Genomic DNA, 22,292 nt, shown 5'->3' with positions numbered 1-22,292 from the left:
ACTGCGGCCACGGTGAATGGGACAAGCCAAAAGGAGAAAAAAAAATCATTTCAAGTTCTCAAACACTCCCAACTCTACCCCTCAGGTGAAGCTGTGAAATGCCAATCCTGTATACCATGGTTGATGCCATATTGTATTCCTCAAACGGTCGAGTGCGCCCCCGGCCAAGTCTGCGGTAAATCCCAATGTGAGTACCTGTACATTGTTTCATCGTCTTTGGCCAGCCTTGTGCACAAAGAAGGGAAAAGCCAGATTTTTTCGGTTTTTGCCTCCAGCGCGGAGTTGGCACACTGACCAAATTGTGTTCATTGATTGGTGAAAAAAATAATATGAAGGTTTGAATAGTTCAGCAAGATTGTCACTCCGACCTGGCAATGAGCAGTGCTGCCGTATCTGACCCCATCCTGTCCAATTCCACTTATGAGAAACAACTGCACCCGTGCGCGATTCATGAGTGACATCCAATAAGTTCGCCTCCAGCAGAGGATGTCATCCAATCCACAAACCACCAACTTCACCGTGATTCATCGCAGAAACAAAAGACTGACATGGTCCCATGTTGTCCTTTCTCTGTCTTTCCAGGGGATGGGTGCACATCGCCGTGACAGTGACAGCGGACAAGCCCTCAACTTCAAGTGCTCCAGAATGGACCACAGCGACCATCCTTTTATAAAAGTATAAAAAAAAAAAAAAAAAGTATCCCTGTAGTTTAGTTGGAAAGCATTAAAAAATGTCATAAAAAAATGGAGTTTTTTTTTTTCTTGCATTCTGTGTGATTGTGAAATTCTTGTGTTGAAAGTAACCCGCTTTGGGTGCTTGCCATGGATACCCTGGACAAAACAAACAAACAAAAACCCTACTATCCTGTTGGGCCAATGGCTCAAGTGGCTTCTGAGCACGCAAAACCACAACAAAACAACATTTTTAATCATGGGGGCAGCACTCAATGCAGTCGACTGTACCGTGTGTGAATGTGGCGCGTGGACACAACAAACACGCATACCATACCACCAGCTTCAACACCGTCCTCCTGGTGCCTCGCGCTCAGCAAAGCTTCTTTCAAAGTGTTCATCTCCATTTGGGGAATGACAGAAACATTTCTGTATTCGTGTTGTTTTGGTTTTTTTGAACACCTGTTTGGAATACTCCACAGGTGAAGAGGTTCATTGGAAACGGGTGAGTGTCATGACTGGGGATAAAAGCAACATCAGTGAAGGCTCGAGTTTCACAAGCAAGCATGGGATGGGATTCACCGCTTTGTGAAGAGTTTTAGAATGTTTCTCAACAGAAACCGCAAGAAATTTAGGGATCTTACTGGACCCTTGTTAGGATAAAGAGAATCCAAAAAATGGATGGAATTAGATCACAGTATTGCGCAATCAATGAGTTGTGCATCATGTAAAAAACACAAGATTAAAAATGATGGTCATTTCACTTTTAAGTGCACCCTCATCGTTGTTTGCCCTCTTTAGCTCATGTTCCGTCTTAGAAGAGGTTTTTGGCTGCCGTTTTGGCAAGAACTGATCCAAGTACGTTTACATTTGTCGGCTTTTAACATTCCTTCGAAAATGTCTAAGGCAAACATCGGCAGAGTGAGCGATCGCCCGACTGCTGAACATTTTTTCTGGGTGATTCACATTTACGTAAAATGATCGGAACGACTCACGGCCCAAGGGGCGAATGACGAGTACTCTGCACAGACACATCTCTATTTATCGAAACACATAGACACATACGGTAGATCTCCCTCTGAGCCAATGGGATACCAGGAAGACGCTCGGTAATAGCCAATGGCAGAGCAGCTACAAGTATGTTGCGTTCATGAAACTCGTAGCTGCGAGGAGCAGACCCGACTGTATTTTTACCTTTCTTGACATTTCTTTTGTAACAAAAGGCAATATTTTCCTCTTGAGGCGTTTTGTAACTTGACAATTTCATATGAAGAGACGTTGGTAAGTAGAGGTACCGCTGTACTGGGGAAGAACTAACAGTCTGCGCAGAACCCCCGAAGTCCCAGGACTAAAATCCCCTCACTGAACCGCGAGTGTTTACGTATGTTGCAAATGTTGGCTTTTCGTCAGTGTTCCGAGAAGCCTGTGTGGTATATGGTTTTTGCTGCTTCCCTGGTCTTCAAAAAACACTCTGTGATCGGTGGCTGTTTCCCGACGAATGAGCACTTCAGGGACCACGGCTGATTGGGAAAAGATTTTATTCTACCAATGTCAGAGTGAAGTCTTTCCAAAAAGTTGAGTGGCCCAAGGCATGGATGTAAAAAAGCCCCCCTACCCCTGTCAGGCCTGTATCTTTTATACCTGGCAAGGAGCTGATGTCATGGCTTTGTGCACCAGCTGCGGTTTTCAATCTACTAGTTTACTTCAGTCCTAAAAAGGAGATCTTGACCAGCGCTGTTGGTGATGGACGACAACAGCCACTTTACCTTATTATAGGATTGCACACATTGCTGAAACTGAATTCTCCCTGACCAGCAAATATAGAATAGAATCGTGTCACTGACGCCAGGTGGACATTCAAAGGCCACCTACAGGAATAGAGAGGGAATTCCAAATTACACTTCATTCCCCCCTTCCGGGACAAAGTAGTAGTCCCGGAAACGGTCTAACAAAAGATAACATCGGTAAAGGTCCAAACATCTTTCCCCAATCAAATTTTATATATGCTCACGTCTACAATTTGGCCCAAAATCTGCAGCCTAAATCACGCTCAAGGCATGCTACTTAAGGTTATTTTAACTAGGAAAGCTCAAACTATTTAGTTAGCCAATTGCTCCCTGACAACAATCTGAGGCCTCTCAGGAACCACAAGCAAAGAAAATTGAAGTCCGCATAATTCAAACGACGATACCACCCCCCTTAGGTAATACCCTTACAACGGTGACAAATTGCGAAGTAATGAATTTGGTGTGGCCCGTTAGAAGCCCCAAAAAGCTGCCGGCCCCTCCTCAAGAAAAAAAACCTCGCCAGTCTAATGACAAGGAAAAAGAGGAAGGCCCTTTCTACCATCCCCAGTGGTTCCCTTCACCTGGTGTCAACCAGGTGTAAGGAGCCCTGGCACATTACAATCCACAAAACAGTACGAGCTCACCAAACAGTGTGAAAATGGAATGACATGTCCCCCTATCACCAAACAGTGAAATTGTACCGTCACATGATCAGCCGGCCAGCAGGTAACAAAATGAGGTAAAAATATTGGAATAAACAATGAGGTATATAGTAATGAGGTATCAAAACATGCTATCAAAACAAGAACCCCGAAATGTCGCCCCCCTTCTTCATGTGTAAGTGCGTGCCGAGGCAGAGTCCATTCCCCGAATCTTCAGCGATAGAACGTGCTGGGTATCACTGCCCAGGGCCTGCTGTCCATACAAAGTCCTTATGTCCAGGTCACTGTCCATAGAGTCCCTTGCACGGCCCCGGTCAGCATCCAGAGGTTCTGGAACGAATAAGAACTCCTGCCAGTATCGCGTGATGACAATGGCAGTCAACGCAAAACACATGCAACTTTGACACAATAACGATGGTAAACTGGTCGCGGGCCGGGCAACAACATACGGTGGATCACATTCCAGTGGAATCATGCAACACATCACACAAAAAGGAAAATAAAAACCCAAGGAAGTGGCGCTACGCCGATGTTCCCACTCCTTCATCCTTTAGGACCGACTGACCCATGTTCAACTGCTGTTCACATGGAACCCTTCTCCACTTCGGCTTTGATCGTTACAAACTCAGGTCCCTGCGCTTGCACGACCGCATAGCCTGCGCATAAATTTTCTCCGACTCGATAACAAGAGCCGTCTGTCCACAGTTCGAGATCCGCTTCCCTCAGGGGGATAGCTTGCAAATCGGACCGCAGTCTAGAGTATTTTCTGACTCATGCAAACAATCGTGGGGGTCCCCACCCTCTGAAGTTGGCAAAAACTCAGCTGGGTTTACAGTAGTACACCTTGCTAGAGTGACATCCCCTTGCTCCAAGAGCCTGTAATAGTCCCGAAGCCGGGGCTCTGTCAAGGTGTACTTGCCCTGGTTCAACAGAGTCCGAAGACTATGGTGAGTAAGAATTGTCACAGGATAGCCCATGGTGATAGCCGAGGCTTTGTCATACATCAAATAGACTCCAACCATTGCTCTATAGCATGGCGGCAGGCCCATCTCCACCTCGGAGTAGGATGTCGAATAATAGGCCACAGGTTGGGGTCCAGACCCCGTACCTGTAGGCTGACAAAGAATTGCACATGCAAACCTACCCCCCGCCGAGATTGACGTGAATAACACAAAATTTTTCGAGTAATCTGGTAAAGCCAATGCCGGAGCCTCTTGCAATCTTGCTTTGATTGTTTCAAACGCCACATGGCCATCCTGTGTCCAATCCAGCGTGGCGTGGAGATCATTATTGCCTGTGTCTTTGATCATAGCTCTTAACGGCCCTACCAATTTGGCGTATTCTTCGACCCAGGAGGCCGAATATCCCGCAATTCCCAGAAAGGTTAACATTTGCCGAACAGTTCTGGGTTTTGGAGCCGTTCGTATCGCCTCCAAATGGCCATCTGAGATACGTCTCTGTCCATACGATATTTTCTGGCCCAAATAGTCAACCTGTTTTTGACAGTATTGTAATTTCTTTTGTGACACTTTATGACCATTTTCTGCCAAAATTTGCAACAGTTTGATCGAGTCTTTGTGGCACGTCTCGACATCCGATGCACAGACAATAATGTCGTCCACATATTGAATAACAGTGCTCTGCACCTGTCTTTCGAGCCCTTCGAGATCATCCTTTAACACTTTGTTAAACACATGAGGGCTATGTTTGTAACCCATAGGAAGTCTCTGATATTGATAAAACTGTCCTTTGAATGTGAACCCGAACAGTCCTTGTGATTCGCTACTGAGTGGGACACTGAAAAAGGCGCCACAAAGGTCCACCACTGAGAAGCATTCCGCGTCCGGCGGAATCTGTGCCAGCAGGGTGTGCGGATCTGGCACATCGGCTACATTGTCAATCACCACTTCGTTCACGGCTCGAAGGTCATGTACTAGCCGGTGGGTGTTGTCAGGCTTTTTCAAGGGCAGTATTGGCGTATTACTAAGAGGGGTCTGCGTCACTCTCAACACATTTGCCACGAGCAATCCTTCGATCTGTGTTTCAATCCCCCGCACTGCTTCCTCTTTCAGGGGGTACTGTGTCTTCCATGGAGGTCTGCAGCCTGGCCGAAGATCCACTGTTACCGGTTGTGCCGATTTTACAAGTCCAATGTCCGTACTGTGGCGAGACCACAGGTAGTCGGGTACCTGTCGGAGCATGTCCTCTTTGAGTTGATCTGTCGTCATACTGAGGATGGAGTCGTGTGACAGCTGTACCGTTTGGGGCTGTCCATGTCCATGCGCTGAAACCATGATCTTCATGAACCGTTTATCAACACTCACCCACAGAGCATTGTTTCCTGCCAGCGGGGAAAACTTGAGTGTTTCCGCCTCCGCCATCATTTCTCCTACATGTTGCTGCTCCCAGTCTTCTGCTATCAACAAAGTCACATGTGGGATGCTATTTTTGACTTTAAATTCCTTGTCAATGAATCCGTTTCTCTGGATTTTCATGGCCACTCCCTGTGGTCCCAGGATAATGCAAGTGCCGTTCAATTGCACTTCTTGCGGTTGCTGACGCAACCACTCTTCTGCCTGTGCCTGCGTTAGGTCTTTGTGATATTGTAGCGTGCAGTGGAATGGGTACTCTGGGGTCCTTGCTCCTGGTCTATTGGAGCGGATAAACTTTTCGCACTTCTTGTAAGGTTCCAATAGGTTGTCGCTGACATCTCCCACCCAAATTACAGTGGGCGTTGACTTCCCGGACCTTAACTGCATCATCACCTCGTGGCACGTTTTGTTTTGTATTTCAACCTCACATCCATCGGGAGAACACTTTATGGTACAGGTCAATCCACACAGGGTATCTCTGCCGAGGAGGGCAATGGGTGTACGGTTTGACACCAGGACTGGAAGTTTTATTGTGTGGTCTTGCCAGCAGAGCTTTACTGGTCTTGTGGAAGGGATCAGCTGTTTAATACCCTCGAACCCTATTGTCCGCACAAAATGACCGGACATGGGGAGATGTGTAGCGTCTTCGGGCCGGATACAAGTGAAAGCCGCTCCGCTGTCAACCATAGCTGTCAAAGGCTGATCGTTTACTTTCACTGTTATTGTTGGCTCCTGTTCCGGACCTGACACTACCAGCTGACATCCCCCCTTAGGGCACTCTGGGCACCCCTAAAATCCAGGCTCCGGGTCCCCAAAGGGGTTTACCGGGCCCTGAGGCCTTTGGCCTCGTGGTTTGGTTCCCCCTCTGAAGCCACCTCCAGAGGAATTGTTATAGGGCCTATCACACTGGCGAGATATGTGGCCTGGTCGACCGCAATTATAGCACGCATTAGGTCTCTGTTGTAGGCCCCCCGGGAGATTAGGCCTTCCTGCCCGTCCTTTGTCTCCACGGGCCGTGGCTCCCCAGAGATGGGCCGGTCTGTTTCCCCATTGAGGGGCTGGGCTGAAGGGCACCGCCATGGCTGCTTGCGGAGTTAGGCCATGCGGGGACGTGGGCTGTAGAATGATTTGTTGCGGTGGAGCTTGCACCACGACTGTCTGCTTCTTTTCCTTTTTATTGTCCACGAGCTGCACTTGGTTCAGCCTCCTCACCACTTCTTGGTCCTGCTCCTTTTGAGCCATCTCCTTCTTGCGGAACCAATCAACTTGATGAGCGATGTGATCAGTGTAGACATTAGTCGTCATGCTTCCCAGTCCCACCACTTCGGCCAGTTTGCTCCTCACTTGCACGGGCAGGCCCTTTTGGATCTTATCCCGCAAGATAGATTTTTCCATTTGGGTTGTATCCGGATCATTTCCTGTGATGTGTCTCCAAGTCTGATATGCTCTTGCCACGTATGAGCGTGCGTTCTCTGTCAGTCCCAGGGGTTCGAGCACAATATTATCAGGGTTTACATTGGTCGGGTACGCTGCCTTCAGTGCTCCCCACATCTGGCCTCGGACTGCTGCAAACAGGTCAGAGTCATTTGCTGATGTTGTAGCAAAGCGATGTAACCCTGCTTTTCCCAAAATGTCTTTCATGGTATGGACTCCTACCACGTTAGCCAGAAGCCTCTTAATGTCTCCTACCGCGAACTGGGTTCCCACCATGCACTCCTCCAATTTGGATATCCAAGGGTGTGCTCCGTCTTGAATGGTGGGCAGCTTCTCAAGGATGGCTGACATGTCAGAATTCTGCCATGGTTTGTATTCCAGCTGTTGTCCTCTCACCAAAACTGGTAGGATCGTATTTGCCCGCCTTGATCTTTGCTCCTGGCTCAAAAGGGACGCTGGTATTTTGGACGCTTCTTTCTTCAGCTTGCGTTCAGCGACCTCCAACCTTTGCAATTGTTCCTCCAGCTCCTCTTGCTCCTTTGGTTCCACACTCCAGTCCAATTCCTCCAGGCATTGCTTTTTCCTGTTCTTAATGCTCATTAAGGCGGTTCTTCTCCAATCCTCCATGGCCGTGGGGGTGGAGCATGAGGTAGGCGTAGGATCCTTGTCTCCCCCGTCATCATCACTACTGTCGCTTCCACTGTCGGTACTACTAAAATATGTTCTTGTTCTAATCTTTTTTTTCCCGGAGTGCGTCCTTTTTCCTCCGCTTTTTTCAAAATGCTTTTGATTGTGGGGTCATAGCCCCCCGCTGCTCCTTCAGCATCACTCTGGCTGTCATACTGCAGCTCCTTTCTAGTGTAGTCAAAAGTGCCATGCTTTGCAAATCGTGTTTTATTTCTTTTGCGGGCAGGGCTAGGGTGCATGATGATGGTGGTCTTTGCTCTTCCTGTTTCGACAATGTCCTTATCCTCCGTCTCCAGCTGATAACTTCCTTCCTGGTTGATTATCGGAAGTTGTGGATATACATTTCCACGGTCTTCACTCACATCATACGGTGGGGGATTCTTAACAGGGGACACATGTGAAAAAGGCATGTTTGCTTTTTCCATTAGGTTCTTAGCTTCTTCCATATTTTTCTGCACTTCAGCTTTAATTTTCTCTTTTCTCTGTTGGAACTCTCGGTTCAATTTGAGTCCCTCTTTGTCAAATATTTTTAACAATCCCAATTCCCATTCTCTTTTTTCCTTCCTCTTTTCTCCTCTTTTTCCTTTTTTATGTCCTGCCTTGTATGCTGATACTAGTACACGTATTGTCTCAACTACTTCCCTGTTAAAAGTCTCTTCCACCGGCCAAGGCCTCTCGATGTCAGGCCATCTTTTATTCAATTTTTTGGATATTTCTTTAACCCCCTTAATGAGCGGGTAGTTTCTCCGCACTACCTCGATGGGGGGTGGTCACCATTGGACTAGCATAGTTCCTTTCCCCCATTTTTTTTTGTTTTTTTTTGATTGCAGATAACGATATCAATTAAACAATGCACATACGATTTTGCCAACCTCAGATGGACCCCTTAAGACCGGCTGTCTCAATTGATATTCGATCCGGTGTTTTCCGTCCGCGCTATTTCTGTACCCGCACTCAACTTATGTTGGAGATGACACCTTGTTTGAAAAACAATTGTTCACAAGTTTATGATGATCAGTCTGTAGTCAGTCTGCTATGCAATCCCTGTTCTCAGGTTTTTTATGTAAACAGAAAATCAGAAGTATTGAGGAGAGCCCCAGAGAGCAATATCAATAATTGGTGTTTAATTTTATCATTCTGTCTTTAATTTAAATTAACAAGTCGGGCTTTTCTGCAACTCCAATTTCTCATTGCTCCCAGAGGGTCTAGGGGGCGCCAGCTGACCCTCGTATTATTTATGAGGGGCCACACTCTTTCTTGAGATGCATACATGCACATCTATATTAGTGTCGTTAGGTAGCATTCCCGTGCTTCTTGTTTCTTGTTAGACAGCTGTGGCACATTAATTCTCCTGGGTTTCAGTTACCTCAGGACCTCCACAGTTGGTCATGCATTCTTTTGCTCCTTCAGCATGCCGTCCCCCATCATCCTGTCACATTTTACCTCGCTACCAGCAAGGTAGGCCCCAAAGTGGGCACAACTCCGGCCCCACGCCCCGCCCCTACGTCACCCACACGGGGAGTGCCTAGCCTTGAAACACGGTGGGCAGGTACAGGTTGGCCACTCCCTGTCCCGCCCCCGAAGCCAGATTCCCCTCCCCGAGCGGGCACCGCAGGCGGGCACGCGCCCCAGAGCACCGAGAAGCACACTATCCTATCCATTCCATTCGTTTCTTCTACAAGCACGCTCACTCACTCGCACTCAAGAGCACACACACACTTACTCACGATCGCGCACACGCGCACACACGCACGCTCACCTACACACACCCATGGGTACACTCACACACACACACACACACACATACACACACACATACACACCCACACACACACGCATACACACACACATACACACCCACACACAGACACACACACACACAGACAGGGATCCCACACGTCTCTGCACGCACAGACACTCACAAACAAAGAAGACAGAGCAGGATTCGAATCCATTCCACGTTTTACTGTTTGCCAACTGCGGCTATGCAGTTTGGTGTTTAACAGTGCAGATATGCACTGACAAATACGCACGTCTTACTTAACTTTCGTTTCGTTTCGTTTCTAATAGCGCTTTATATTTTCCCCTTTATTTTCTGCAGAATTTAACTTAAGTGTGCACACAAAATACTTTTTCCCAAGGTATACCAATCCTTGTATTCCAGAGGCCTCATTGCCACGTTTTCCCTTTTTCACACAGGGATTTTCTCTACACACACAATGCCGTCCAACACCTATTTCCCAAACGCGGTCTGTACAGGCTCAAATTTATCAAACTTTGACAGATGTGTATGCTATTATGACACGTCCCCATAGAGGAATCGAACCGCAAGCAGATCGTATCAGCTCAATCAATATTCAAAAACCGCCAGTCCTTCGTTTTACCTGGGGGCCTCTTACACCAGCATTTAAATTGACAAGCCTTATAACTCACATACACCTCTAATTCGTTCGGTGCCCAAACGACGTGGCTTCGCGCGCATCATTCCCTTCGGCCCACAGGTCCGTGGCTGGCCGGATATTTCCTTCATCCACTCTCACACTTCACGGTACGGATGCCAAGGTTGCGCTCGTTCCTATTAGCCAAACGCGGTCGGCGCAACCTCCCTTTTGCGCTGGACTTTGGCAGAGACTAGGCTCCCACCGGACATCTCGGCTATAGCCCCTGGCCCGTGTGGATTCACCCGTATCTTGTCGCAGCATAGTTCAATCGTACCCGTGTTTCCGCCACAATCACACAGCTAAAATTTCGATCCTCCGCGGGACCACTGAAACGACTAATTTCCACGTCCACGTTTTATGGGACTTCCTACTATTTTCTTCTCGTGACAGCCGACCAGCGTTGTTCTCGACAACCTGTGCTGTTTCACATTCGCCCTCCCTGGAGCGTTTATTTCTTCTCGTTTATCATTCTCACCAGACATGTCATGCATACAATTCCCAAAACGTTTTGTTACTGTTTCCCTTTTTATTTATTGTTTTTTATTTATTTTTCCTGTTTATTTATTGTTTTTTATTTATTTTTCCTGTTTTTATTTTACTTTTCTTTCGCTGTCTCTATTTGGGGCCACTCCCCCTTCAAAAGTCGCATTATGACGGCTTTTGACTAGGAGAGACAACTTTCCCTGGAGGCTACGCTTTGAGCCCGGTTATGATTCTGTCATGGGTGCATGAATATGAAGAGACCCTTTGAATGCGAATGCTTTTGGACAATTCATTCGGAACACACGAATTATGTTATGATCGTGTATGTCAAACCTTTTCAAATGAGAAAATAAGACTGAATTGGGGTCCATGTCAGCACTTTGTATACAGCGGTGTGTGTGTGTGTCTTTTTTAAGTGCTCTATAAATAATTCAGTTGAGTAGTCGAATGTAAAGACGGTATTTATTGGATATCTGAAAATACCCAAAAGAAGCGGCCAATCGAAACTGGCGTCCACACACAATTTTGTGATGTGTCAAATATGAATTGAATCCTGGACATAACATTTATGCGTTCTGTCCGTAGCCTCCCAAGGTCAGAGCGCCGCCGGGGTCTTCCTGTTTATCGAAGGCGGAGCTTACACCTTCAACTTTACCGCCGCGTCTGCCGCCTGCCACTCGCGTCATGCCAACGTGGCCACCCTCGCCAACGTGGAGGAGGCGCTGCGCCACGGGCTGGAGACGTGCAAGTGTGTGTCTGTTTTTAGAGCAGTTCCTTTTTTTTTTGCTTTTAGAATTGCATGAGGTAAAGAATACTTATGGATACACCACGTTGACTCACGCGGCATATTAATGGCTTTAATGTTCACTTTAGAGGTATGACCTTATGAGATGAATAAAATAACCAAAAACATGATTTTCTTCTGCATAAAATTGCCCAGGGGGCATGGTGGTCGACTGATTAGCGCGTCGGCCTCACATTGCAGAAGTACAGGGTTCGATTCCAGCTACGGCCTTCCTGTGTGGAGTTTGCACGTTCTCTCCGTGCCTGCGGGGATTTTTTTTCGGGTACTCTAGTTTCCTCCCACATGGCAGGTGAATGGAACACTCTAAATCAGGGGTGCTCAAACTTTTTGAATCGAAGATCTACTTTTCGATCAACTAACCTCCCGGGATCTACCCTTACCGGCGCGCGCACGCACGCACGCACGCACGCACGCACGCACACGCACTCACACACGCACACGCACACACACACACACACAAACACACACACACAAACACACACACACACACACACAGTAGGGCGGCATGGTGGTCGACTATAGCACGTTGTCGTCACACTGCAGGGGTCATGGTTTCGATTCCGGCCCATAGCCTTCCCGTGTGGAGTTCTCCCCAGGGCTGAGTAGGTTTTACTCTGGTTCACTCCCAGATTCCAAAAACATGCCGGATAGGTAACTGAAGAGATCACTCTAAATTGTCCCTCGGTGCCACTGTGACCGCGACTTGTTTTTAGCCTACGTGTGTCCTGCGATTGGCTGGCAACCTGTTGAGGGTGTTCGCCACCTCCTGCCCGAAGACAGCTGGGATTGGTTCCAATGAGACCGCGACCCTTGTGAAAATAAGCGGATCAGATCATGGATGGATGGATGGATGTTTAAACATTGCTGCTCCTGTATTGTTTTTCCCTCTACCCCCCCCCCCCCCCCCCCTCTGCTACTGGTGTGCTGAGGCACCCTGCCGGTTGCTCAAACTCGTCATAACCGGCTGGGACCAACGTGACTGGAGACAGACTGATGGCTCTTGTCATTCCAAGGCATTGGCAAAGTTTAAAACTTGATGAATTAATAATCAGGAATAATCATCCAGAATAATATATTTGGACCGAGGCTGTAAAGTCTGTCGAGACGAGAAGCAAACAAGAGACGTGAATGCATAAAAAAAACCCACATTTGCGTGAACTGATCATCTCACCTTGAATACAACCTGTGACGACAGTTGTGTGTTTACGATCAAACTCGGCTCCAAACATGGGCTATGAGTGTGGAATTTCAATTTCAGGGTTCCATCGAGATACGTATGGATGTACGATCGATTACTTCAGTTTGTTCGTAATCGATAGTGGTGCTCCACTCTCTCAATGAACAACAGCTTCCCACAATATGAGCAACAAATAGCAATAAGACTGCACTACCTGTATCCCAGATGTCAGTGTAAAAGGAGCTCTTGTAAATTTCATTTGAACCTGGCACTGGCCAAAAATGGCGTCCATGGGAGAGCTCCCAGGAGAAAACCACTGCTGTCCAAAAAGAACACCAAGGCTCATCTCACTTTTGCCAAAAGACATTTTGATGATCCTCAAGAGTTTGGGGGAAAAAGATTCTGTGGACTGATGAGTAGAAAATGGAACTTTATAGAAGATGCTCGTTACGTTTGGGGTAAGAACATTATGCCAACAGTGAAGCATGGTGGTGGCGGTGTGATGGTCTGTGGCCGCTTTGCTCCTTCAGGACCAGGACAACTTGCCGTGACTGATGGGACAATGAATTCTGCTGTCTGCTCGAAAATCCTGTAGGAGATTGTCCGGCAATCAATTTGTGCCCTCTAACTCAAGCGCTCTTGGATCACGCAGCAGGACAATGATCCGAAACACACCAGCAAGTCTACCTCTGAATGACTCAAAAAACCCAAAACAAAATTTAGGCTTTGGTTCGGTCAAGTCAAAGCCTGGATTTGAATCTAACTTAGATCCTATGCTGTGACCTTAAACTGGCTGGTCATGCTCGAAAACCCTTCAATCTGGCGGGGTTGAAGCAATTCTGCAAAGAAGAATAAGCCAAAATTCCTGCACAGCAATCATCACAAATGCTTGATTTCAGTTATTGCTGCCAAGGTTGGCACAACCTTGGCACAACCAATACTGAACCCAGTATTAGGTTCTGGGGGCAATTACTTTTTCACAGAGGGTCAGAAAGGTGTTGTTTTTTTTTTTTTTGGTGCCTTAATAAACTGACTTGTCATTTGAAAACCGCGTTTTGTATTTCATTGGGTTGTCTCTGTGTGATATTAAAATCGGTTTGTTGAACTGTAACTCGTGTGTGATAAATATTCCAAGAACGCGCTCAGGAGGCATCCGAATCAGATGCCCAAGCCACCTCATCTGGCTCCTCTCGATGTGGAGGAGAAGCGGCTCGACTCTGAGCCCCTCCCGGATGACCGAGCTTCTCACCTTATCTCTAAGGGAGAGCCTGGACACCCTGCGGAGAAAACTCATTTCGGCCGCTTGTAACCGGGATCTCGTTCTTTCGGTCACGACCCATAGCTCGTGACCATTGATGAGGGTTGGAACGTAGATCGACCGGTAAATTGAGAGCTACGCGCCCTTTGGCTCAGCTCCTTCTTAACCACGACAGACCGATACAACGTCCGCATCACAGCAGACGCTGAACCGATCCGCCCGTCGATCTAGTGACCGAACAGCCCGTATCAGGGGGTTCGGTACCCCATACCCACGAAGCACCCCCCACAGAACTCCCCGAGGGACACGGTCAAACGCCTTCTCCAAGTCCACGAATTCCCACATACCCTCGAGGACCCTGCTAAGGGTGTAGAGCTGGTCCACTGTTCCACGGCCAGGACGAAAACAACACTGCTCCTCTTCAATCTGAGGCTCGACTTCCTTACGGACCCTCCTCTCCAGCACCCCTGAATAGACCTTACCAGGGAGGCTGAGGAGTGTGATCCCTCTGTAGTTGGAACACACCCTCCGGTCCCCCTATTTAAAAAGAGGGACTACCACCCCGGTCTGCCAATCCAGAGGCACTCTCCCTGTTGACCACCCGATGTTGCAGAGGCGTGTCAACCAGGACAGCCCCACAACATCCAGAGCCTTGAGCAACTCTGGGCGGATCTCATCCACCCCTGGGGCCTTGCCACCGAGGAGCTTTTTAACCACATCGGTGACTTCAACCACAGACATAGGAGAGCCCACCTCAGGGTCCCCAGGCTCTGCTTTCTCCAAGGAAGGCGTGCTGGTGTCCACCAGCGAGTACGGGGATTGCCGCCACGACAGGCACCAACCACCTTACGGCCACAACTCAGATTGGCCGCCTCAACAATAGAGGCACGGAACATGGTCCACTCGGGCTCAATGTCCCCCGCCTCCCCCGGAACATGGGAAAAGCTCTGTCGGAGGTGGGAGTTGAAACTCCTTCTGACAGGGGAGTCCGCCAGACGCTCCCAACAAACCCTCACAATACGTTTGGGTCTGCCAGGACGGACCGGCATCTTCCCCCACCATCGGAGCCTACTCACCACCAAGTGGTGATTGACAGCTCCGCCCCTCTCTTCACCCGAGTGTCCAGAACATGCGCCCGCAAATCCGATGATACAACTAAGTGCACATATGGACACCCTTATGTTTGAACAAGATGCTCGTTATGGACAATCCGTGGCGACCACAGAAGTCCAATAACAAAACACCACTCGAGTTCTGATCGGGAGGGGGGGGGCCGTTCCTCCCAATCACGCCCCTCCAGGTCTCACTGTCATTGCCCACGTGAGCATTGAAGTCCCCCAGCAGAACAAGGGAGTCCCCAGCAGGAGTACTCTCCAGCACACCCTCCAAGGACTCCAAAAAGGGTGGGTATGCTGAGCTGCTGTTTGGTGCATATGCACAAACAACAGTCAGGACCCGTCCACCCACCCGAAGGCGGAGGGAGGCAACCCTCTTGTCTACCAGTGTGAACCCCAATGTACAGGCACTGAACCGAGGGGCAATGAGTATGCCCACACCTGCTCTGCGCCTCTCACCGTGAGCAACTCAGAGTGGAAGAGAGTCCAACCCCTCTCGAGAGAACTGGTACCAGAACCCAGAACCCAGGCTGTGTGTGAAGTCCGACTATATCCAGTTGGAAATTCTCTGCCTCACACACCAGCTCGGGCTCCTTCCCTGCCAGAGAGGTGACATTCCATGTCCCAAGAGCTAGCTTCTGCAGCCGAGGAGCGGACCTCCAGGGTCCCCGCCTTTGGCTGCCGCCCAGCTCACATTGCACCCGACCCCTTTGGCCCCTCTCATGGGTGGTGAGCCCATGGGAAGGGGGACCCACGTTGCCTCTTCGGGCTGTGCCACCAGGCGCTTGCCAACGAGCCCCACCTGCAGGCCTGGCTCCAGAGGTGGGCCCCAGTGACCCGCGTCCGGGCAAGGGAAACCTTGGTCCATATATTTTTCTCATCATAAGGGGTCTTTGAGCCGTGCTTTGTCTGGCCCCTCACCTAGAACCTGTTTGCCATGGGTGACCCTGCCAGGGCCATAAAGCCCCAGACAACTTAGCTCCTAAGATCACTGGGACACACAAACCCCTCCACCACGGTAAGGTGACGACTCACGGAGGTGTTCTTGCATTGTGTTACTGAAAAATTATTCTCACGTTGAATATAGCCGGCTTTGGGTGCTGGCCATGCATACATAAGAAAGTACTATCCTGTTGGGCCAATGGCTTCTGAGCACACAAAAGGGGTGTTCACACGACAACATTTGCTCCGGGGCTGCCCCCGTAGAGCGTTCACACGTGCAAAGTTACACCGGTGTGGCGCCTGAAAACAGCTTCAACCGGAGCAAATTTCACCCTGCTCAAGGAGGTGGTTTAAAAATTTGCTCCGGAGTAAATGCTCGTTTGCGGGGCAGCACCGATGTAAAATGCTACGCGTGAACGCTACAGGGGTAGACTCGCTACGCATGAGAAGAGTTGATGACATACGGCTTTCGTGCTCTGTTGGACTGCCGTCATCTTTCCTTTTGGAGGAGACCGAACTGTCTCTGAGATGTTTGTGTAGTTTGTTCCTCTGTTGTGCGTTCACAAAACAGAATTTATTTTGTGATTTCTTCACTTGATTTTCTGTTTGGCGCATTATGTTTGCTTTTCTCTTTGTTTTCTATCGGACTGCACGGCCGATGAAATGGCGACGCTACTCAAGCTAAGCGAGCCGCAGCAGTAGATAGTCCGCTGCTCTCTGCTGAGCGTGCTTCAGCGCGAACATGTACGCAAGCAATTCTTTTGATTTCAACCAACCAACGCCGATGCAACCGACGTTACACACGACAACAGCTAAGCTAGGATAACTGATACGACACTCGAAGTCGGACGGACACGTTTTTCTGCCAATCTGAGCGTTTCCTTTTTTGTCCAAATACATTTTTTACGACAACAACAGTCTTGTCCACGGCGTCTTTTATTTGTTCCACTGGGGTTTAGCAAGTGTCTTTCTAAAAAGACGAAAATCTCTTTACTGTTCCTAGTGTTAGTGCCTCAACATGGCTACGCTTGTGAAAGCAAACAGGAGGACTTTCATCTCTGAACCCATTATTAGATTCTGGGGGCAATTACATTTTCACAGTGGGTCAGAAAGTTTTTTTTTTGGGGGGGGGTTGTTTTTGTGCCTTAATAATTTAAATTGTCATTTGAAAACCAAATTTAGTATTGCCTTGGGATGCCTCTGTTTGATATTAAAATCGGTTTGTTGAACTGTAACTCGTGTGTGATAAATATTCCAAGAACGCAGTCAACAGGACGGGGGCAAATATTTTCACACGGCACTGTATAAAAGAATAAATTTGACTAAAGTGATCATCAATTGGAAGAAGCTTCAACTGACAAGTCGACAACAGTCTGCTGTGGTGAACACGACAATGAAGTGGTTGATCTTGGCTTTCTGCGTCGCCGTGCTGGTCATAGCTGGTGAGTGTCATTTTCCTTTCAGTCAGTCGACTTCACAAGAAACAATTTAACTATCACAAACTGCAATTTCACAAGAATACATCAGCAATTTTATAAAGGGAGGGGGGGGGGTTATATTGCATGAGACCAACCATGACAAGCCGTAATTATACAACAAAGGGATCATAAACTATGCAAAAACTGTGACGAATCATAATTCCACAAGAACACCTTTTCCTCCCATAATAACTTCAGCATGAGTAGCAACTACCAGACCACAAGTCTGATTGTTTCAAAATAAATGTAATTATTAAATTCTTGTCCCTGTTGTGGTAGAGAGTCTCGTGTTTGGGTGTAGAGGAAAGTTTCTAAAACACTGGCGAGGCTGGCCATGACTGAAGACAAGCTCAATGGATGGAGCCAGGGAAGACATGAGTCAAGTCAAGAGCACTTGAAAACAACCACCGCTGTCTACAAAATTCTGCACACGCAGCAGAATATAATTTGGACAGCAACGAACAATAAAAAACAAATCAATTGCGCTCAAACGCTCCACAAAATTTGCTCGGGTGTAAGATATATCGCAACAATATACGTCGGTGCGGCACCGATGCAAATGTATGCTGTGTGAACACCCCTTATGATACGTTCTGAAATTCAGGAAATTACTTTTCCCGTTGAGACAACCCCTTCAGAAATACGTCCATGTTATTTTGAGGCGGCACCGTGGCCGACCGGTTAGCGCGCCGGCCTCACGGTGAAGAGGGACAGGGTTCGACTCCGGCTTTGGCCTCCCTGTGTGGAGTTTGCATGTTCTCCACACGCTAGCAAGAGGAAGACCCAAGACGAGCTCGATGGATGGAGCCAGAGAAGACATGAGTCGAGTCAAATCAACTGTAGTCATCGAGCACTTCCAAACAACCACCACAATTCAGACCGCAACGAACAATAAAACAAATGAGTCCCGAAGACAGTAGAAAGCACAAAAATAGTCAAACGAGGGCAGTCGGTGTTCGAGAGGACGAGCGCAAGACTAACTGAATGAAATAGATGACGCACTGCGGCCACGGTGAATGGGACAAGCCAAAAGGAGAAAAAAAAATCATTTCAAGTTCTCAAACACTCCCAACTCTACCCCTCAGGTGAAGCTGTGAAATGCCAATCCTGTATACCATGGTTGATGCCATATTGTATTCCTCAAACGGTCGAGTGCGCCCCCGGCCAAGTCTGCGGTAAATCCCAATGTGAGTACCTGTACATTGTTTCATCGTCTTTGGCCAGCCTTGTGCACAAAGAAGGGAAAAGCCAGATTTTTTCGGTTTTTGCCTCCAGCGCGGAGTTGGCACACTGACCAAATTGTGTTCATTGATTGGTGAAAAAAATAATATGAAGGTTTGAATAGTTCAGCAAGATTGTCACTCCGACCTGGCAATGAGCAGTGCTGCCGTATCTGACCCCATCCTGTCCAATTCCACTTATGAGAAACAACTGCACCCGTGCGCGATTCATGAGTGACATCCAATAAGTTCGCCTCCAGCAGAGGATGTCATCCAATCCACAAACCACCAACTTCACCGTGATTCATCGCAGAAACAAAAGACTGACATGGTCCCATGTTGTCCTTTCTCTGTCTTTCCAGGGGATGGGTGCACATCGCCGTGACAGTGACAGCGGACAAGCCCTCAACTTCAAGTGCTCCAGAATGGACCACAGCGACCATCCTTTTATAAAAGTATAAAAAAAAAAAAAAAAAGTATCCCTGTAGTTTAGTTGGAAAGCATTAAAAAATGTCATAAAAAAATGGAGTTTTTTTTTTCTTGCATTCTGTGTGATTGTGAAATTCTTGTGTTGAAAGTAACCCGCTTTGGGTGCTTGCCATGGATACCCTGGACAAAACAAACAAACAAAAACCCTACTATCCTGTTGGGCCAATGGCTCAAGTGGCTTCTGAGCACGCAAAACCACAACAAAACAACATTTTTAATCATGGGGGCAGCACTCAATGCAGTCGACTGTACCGTGTGTGAATGTGGCGCGTGGACACAACAAACACGCATACCATACCACCAGCTTCAACACCGTCCTCCTGGTGCCTCGCGCTCAGCAAAGCTTCTTTCAAAGTGTTCATCTCCATTTGGGGAATGACAGAAACATTTCTGTATTCGTGTTGTTTTGGTTTTTTTGAACACCTGTTTGGAATACTCCACAGGTGAAGAGGTTCATTGGAAACGGGTGAGTGTCATGACTGGGGATAAAAGCAACATCAGTGAAGGCTCGAGTTTCACAAGCAAGCATGGGATGGGATTCACCGCTTTGTGAAGAGTTTTAGAATGTTTCTCAACAGAAACCGCAAGAAATTTAGGGATCTTACTGGACCCTTGTTAGGATAAAGAGAATCCAAAAAATGGATGGAATTAGATCACAGTATTGCGCAATCAATGAGTTGTGCATCATGTAAAAAACACAAGATTAAAAATGATGGTCATTTCACTTTTAAGTGCACCCTCATCGTTGTTTGCCCTCTTTAGCTCATGTTCCGTCTTAGAAGAGGTTTTTGGCTGCCGTTTTGGCAAGAACTGATCCAAGTACGTTTACATTTGTCGGCTTTTAACATTCCTTCGAAAATGTCTAAGGCAAACATCGGCAGAGTGAGCGATCGCCCGACTGCTGAACATTTTTTCTGGGTGATTCACATTTACGTAAAATGATCGGAACGACTCACGGCCCAAGGGGCGAATGACGAGTACTCTGCACAGACACATCTCTATTTATCGAAACACATAGACACATACGGTAGATCTCCCTCTGAGCCAATGGGATACCAGGAAGACGCTCGGTAATAGCCAATGGCAGAGCAGCTACAAGTATGTTGCGTTCATGAAACTCGTAGCTGCGAGGAGCAGACCCGACTGTATTTTTACCTTTCTTGACATTTCTTTTGTAACAAAAGGCAATATTTTCCTCTTGAGGCGTTTTGTAACTTGACAATTTCATATGAAGAGACGTTGGTAAGTAGAGGTACCGCTGTACTGGGGAATAACTAACAGTCTGCGCAGAACCCCCGAAGTCCCAGGACTAAAATCCCCTCACTGAACCGCGAGTGTTTACGTATGTTGCAAATGTTGGCTTTTCGTCAGTGTTCCGAGAAGGCTGTGTGGTATATGGTTTTTGCTGCTTCCCTGGTCTTCAAAAAACACTCTGTGATCGGTGGCTGTTTCCCGACGAATGAGCACTTCAGGGACCACGGCTGATTGGGAAAAGATTTTATTCTACCAATGTCAGAGTGAAGTCTTTCCAAAAAGTTGGGTGGCCCAAGGCATGGATGTAAAAAAGCCCCCCTACCCCTGTCAGGCCTGTATCTTTTATACCTGGCAAGGAGCTGATGTCATGGCTTTGTGCACCAGCTGCGGTTTTCAATCTACTAGTTTACTTCAGTCCTAAAAAGGAGATCTTGACCAGCGCTGTTGGTGATGGACGACAACAGCCACTTTACCTTATTATAGGATTGCACACATTGCTGAAACTGAATTCTCCCTGACCAGCAAATATAGAATAGAATCGTGTCACTGACGCCAGGTGGACATTCAAAGGCCACCTACAGGAATAGAGAGGGAATTCCAAATTACACTTCATTCCCCCCTTCCGGGACAAAGTAGTAGTCCCGGAAACGGTCTAACAAAAGATAACATCGGTAAAGGTCCAAACATCTTTCCCCAATCAAATTTTATATATGCTCACGTCTACAATTTGGCCCAAAATCTGCAGCCTAAATCACGCTCAAGGCATGCTACTTAAGGTTATTTTAACTAGGAAAGCTCAAACTATTTAGTTAGCCAATTGCTCCCTGACAACAATCTGAGGCCTCTCAGGAACCACAAGCAAAGAAAATTGAAGTCCGCATAATTCAAACGACGATACCACCCCCCTTAGGTAATACCCTTACAACGGTGACAAATTGCGAAGTAATGAATTTGGTGTGGCCCGTTAGAAGCCCCAAAAAGCTGCCGGCCCCTCCTCAAGAAAAAAAACCTCGCCAGTCTAATGACAAGGAAAAAGAGGAAGGCCCTTTCTACCATCCCCAGTGGTTCCCTTCACCTGGTGTCAACCAGGTGTAAGGAGCCCTGGCACATTACAATCCACAAAACAGTACGAGCTCACCAAACAGTGTGAAAATGGAATGACATGTCCCCCTATCACCAAACAGTGAAATTGTACCGTCACATGATCAGCCGGCCAGCAGGTAACAAAATGAGGTAAAAATATTGGAATAAACAATGAGGTATATAGTAATGAGGTATCAAAACATGCTATCAAAACAAGAACCCCGAAATGTCGCCCCCCTTCTTCATGTGTAAGTGCGTGCCGAGGCAGAGTCCATTCCCCGAATCTTCAGCGATAGAACGTGCTGGGTATCACTGCCCAGGGCCTGCTGTCCATACAAAGTCCTTATGTCCAGGTCACTGTCCATAGAGTCCCTTGCACGGCCCCGGTCAGCATCCAGAGGTTCTGGAACGAATAAGAACTCCTGCCAGTATCGCGTGATGACAATGGCAGTCAACGCAAAACACATGCAACTTTGACACAATAACGATGGTAAACTGGTCGCGGGCCGGGCAACAACATACGGTGGATCACATTCCAGTGGAATCATGCAACACATCACACAAAAAGGAAAATAAAAACCCAAGGAAGTGGCGCTACGCCGATGTTCCCACTCCTTCATCCTTTAGGACCGACTGACCCATGTTCAACTGCTGTTCACATGGAACCCTTCTCCACTTCGGCTTTGATCGTTACAAACTCAGGTCCCTGCGCTTGCACGACCGCATAGCCTGCGCATAAATTTTCTCCGACTCGATAACAAGAGCCGTCTGTCCACAGTTCGAGATCCGCTTCCCTCAGGAGGATAGCTTGCAAATCGGACCGCAGTCTAGAGTATTTTCTGACTCATGCAAACAATCGTGGGGGTCCCCACCCTCTGAAGTTGGCAAAAACTCAGCTGGGTTTACAGTAGTACACCTTGCTAGAGTGACATCC

General features: G+C 47.7%; 1 protein-coding gene and 2 long non-coding RNA genes across 4 annotated transcripts in view; 2 read left to right on the top strand and 1 right to left on the bottom strand.

The window, feature by feature from the left end:
* adat1 (adenosine deaminase tRNA specific 1) overlaps nt 1–22,292 on the bottom strand; it is a 144,892-nt gene that overhangs the window by 61,301 nt on the left and 61,299 nt on the right. The gene's annotated exons all lie outside the window — the stretch shown is intronic.
* Nucleotides 1–22,292, top strand: part of LOC127597768 (uncharacterized) — a 38,706-nt gene that overhangs the window by 1,348 nt on the left and 15,066 nt on the right. Inside the window, exons 2-3 of one of the 2 annotated variants that reach the window (XR_007961730.1) lie at nt 86–187; nt 583–696. This is a non-coding gene — a long non-coding RNA (uncharacterized LOC127597768). The remainder of the gene's footprint in view (nt 1–85; nt 188–582; nt 697–22,292) is intronic. The other variant, XR_007961729.1, reaches the window with a different exon arrangement.
* On the top strand, nt 16,965–19,047 carry LOC127597767 (uncharacterized). Its single transcript, XR_007961728.1, has 3 exons — nt 16,965–17,276; nt 18,398–18,499; nt 18,895–19,047. It is a non-coding gene; the product is annotated as an uncharacterized LOC127597767 (long non-coding RNA).

The sequence above is a fragment of the Hippocampus zosterae genome, chromosome 3 (genome assembly GCF_025434085.1).
Source record: "Hippocampus zosterae strain Florida chromosome 3, ASM2543408v3, whole genome shotgun sequence".
NCBI classification, from domain to species: Eukaryota; Metazoa; Chordata; class Actinopteri; order Syngnathiformes; family Syngnathidae; genus Hippocampus; species Hippocampus zosterae.
This window is presented reverse-complemented; position numbering and strand designations above follow the sequence as displayed.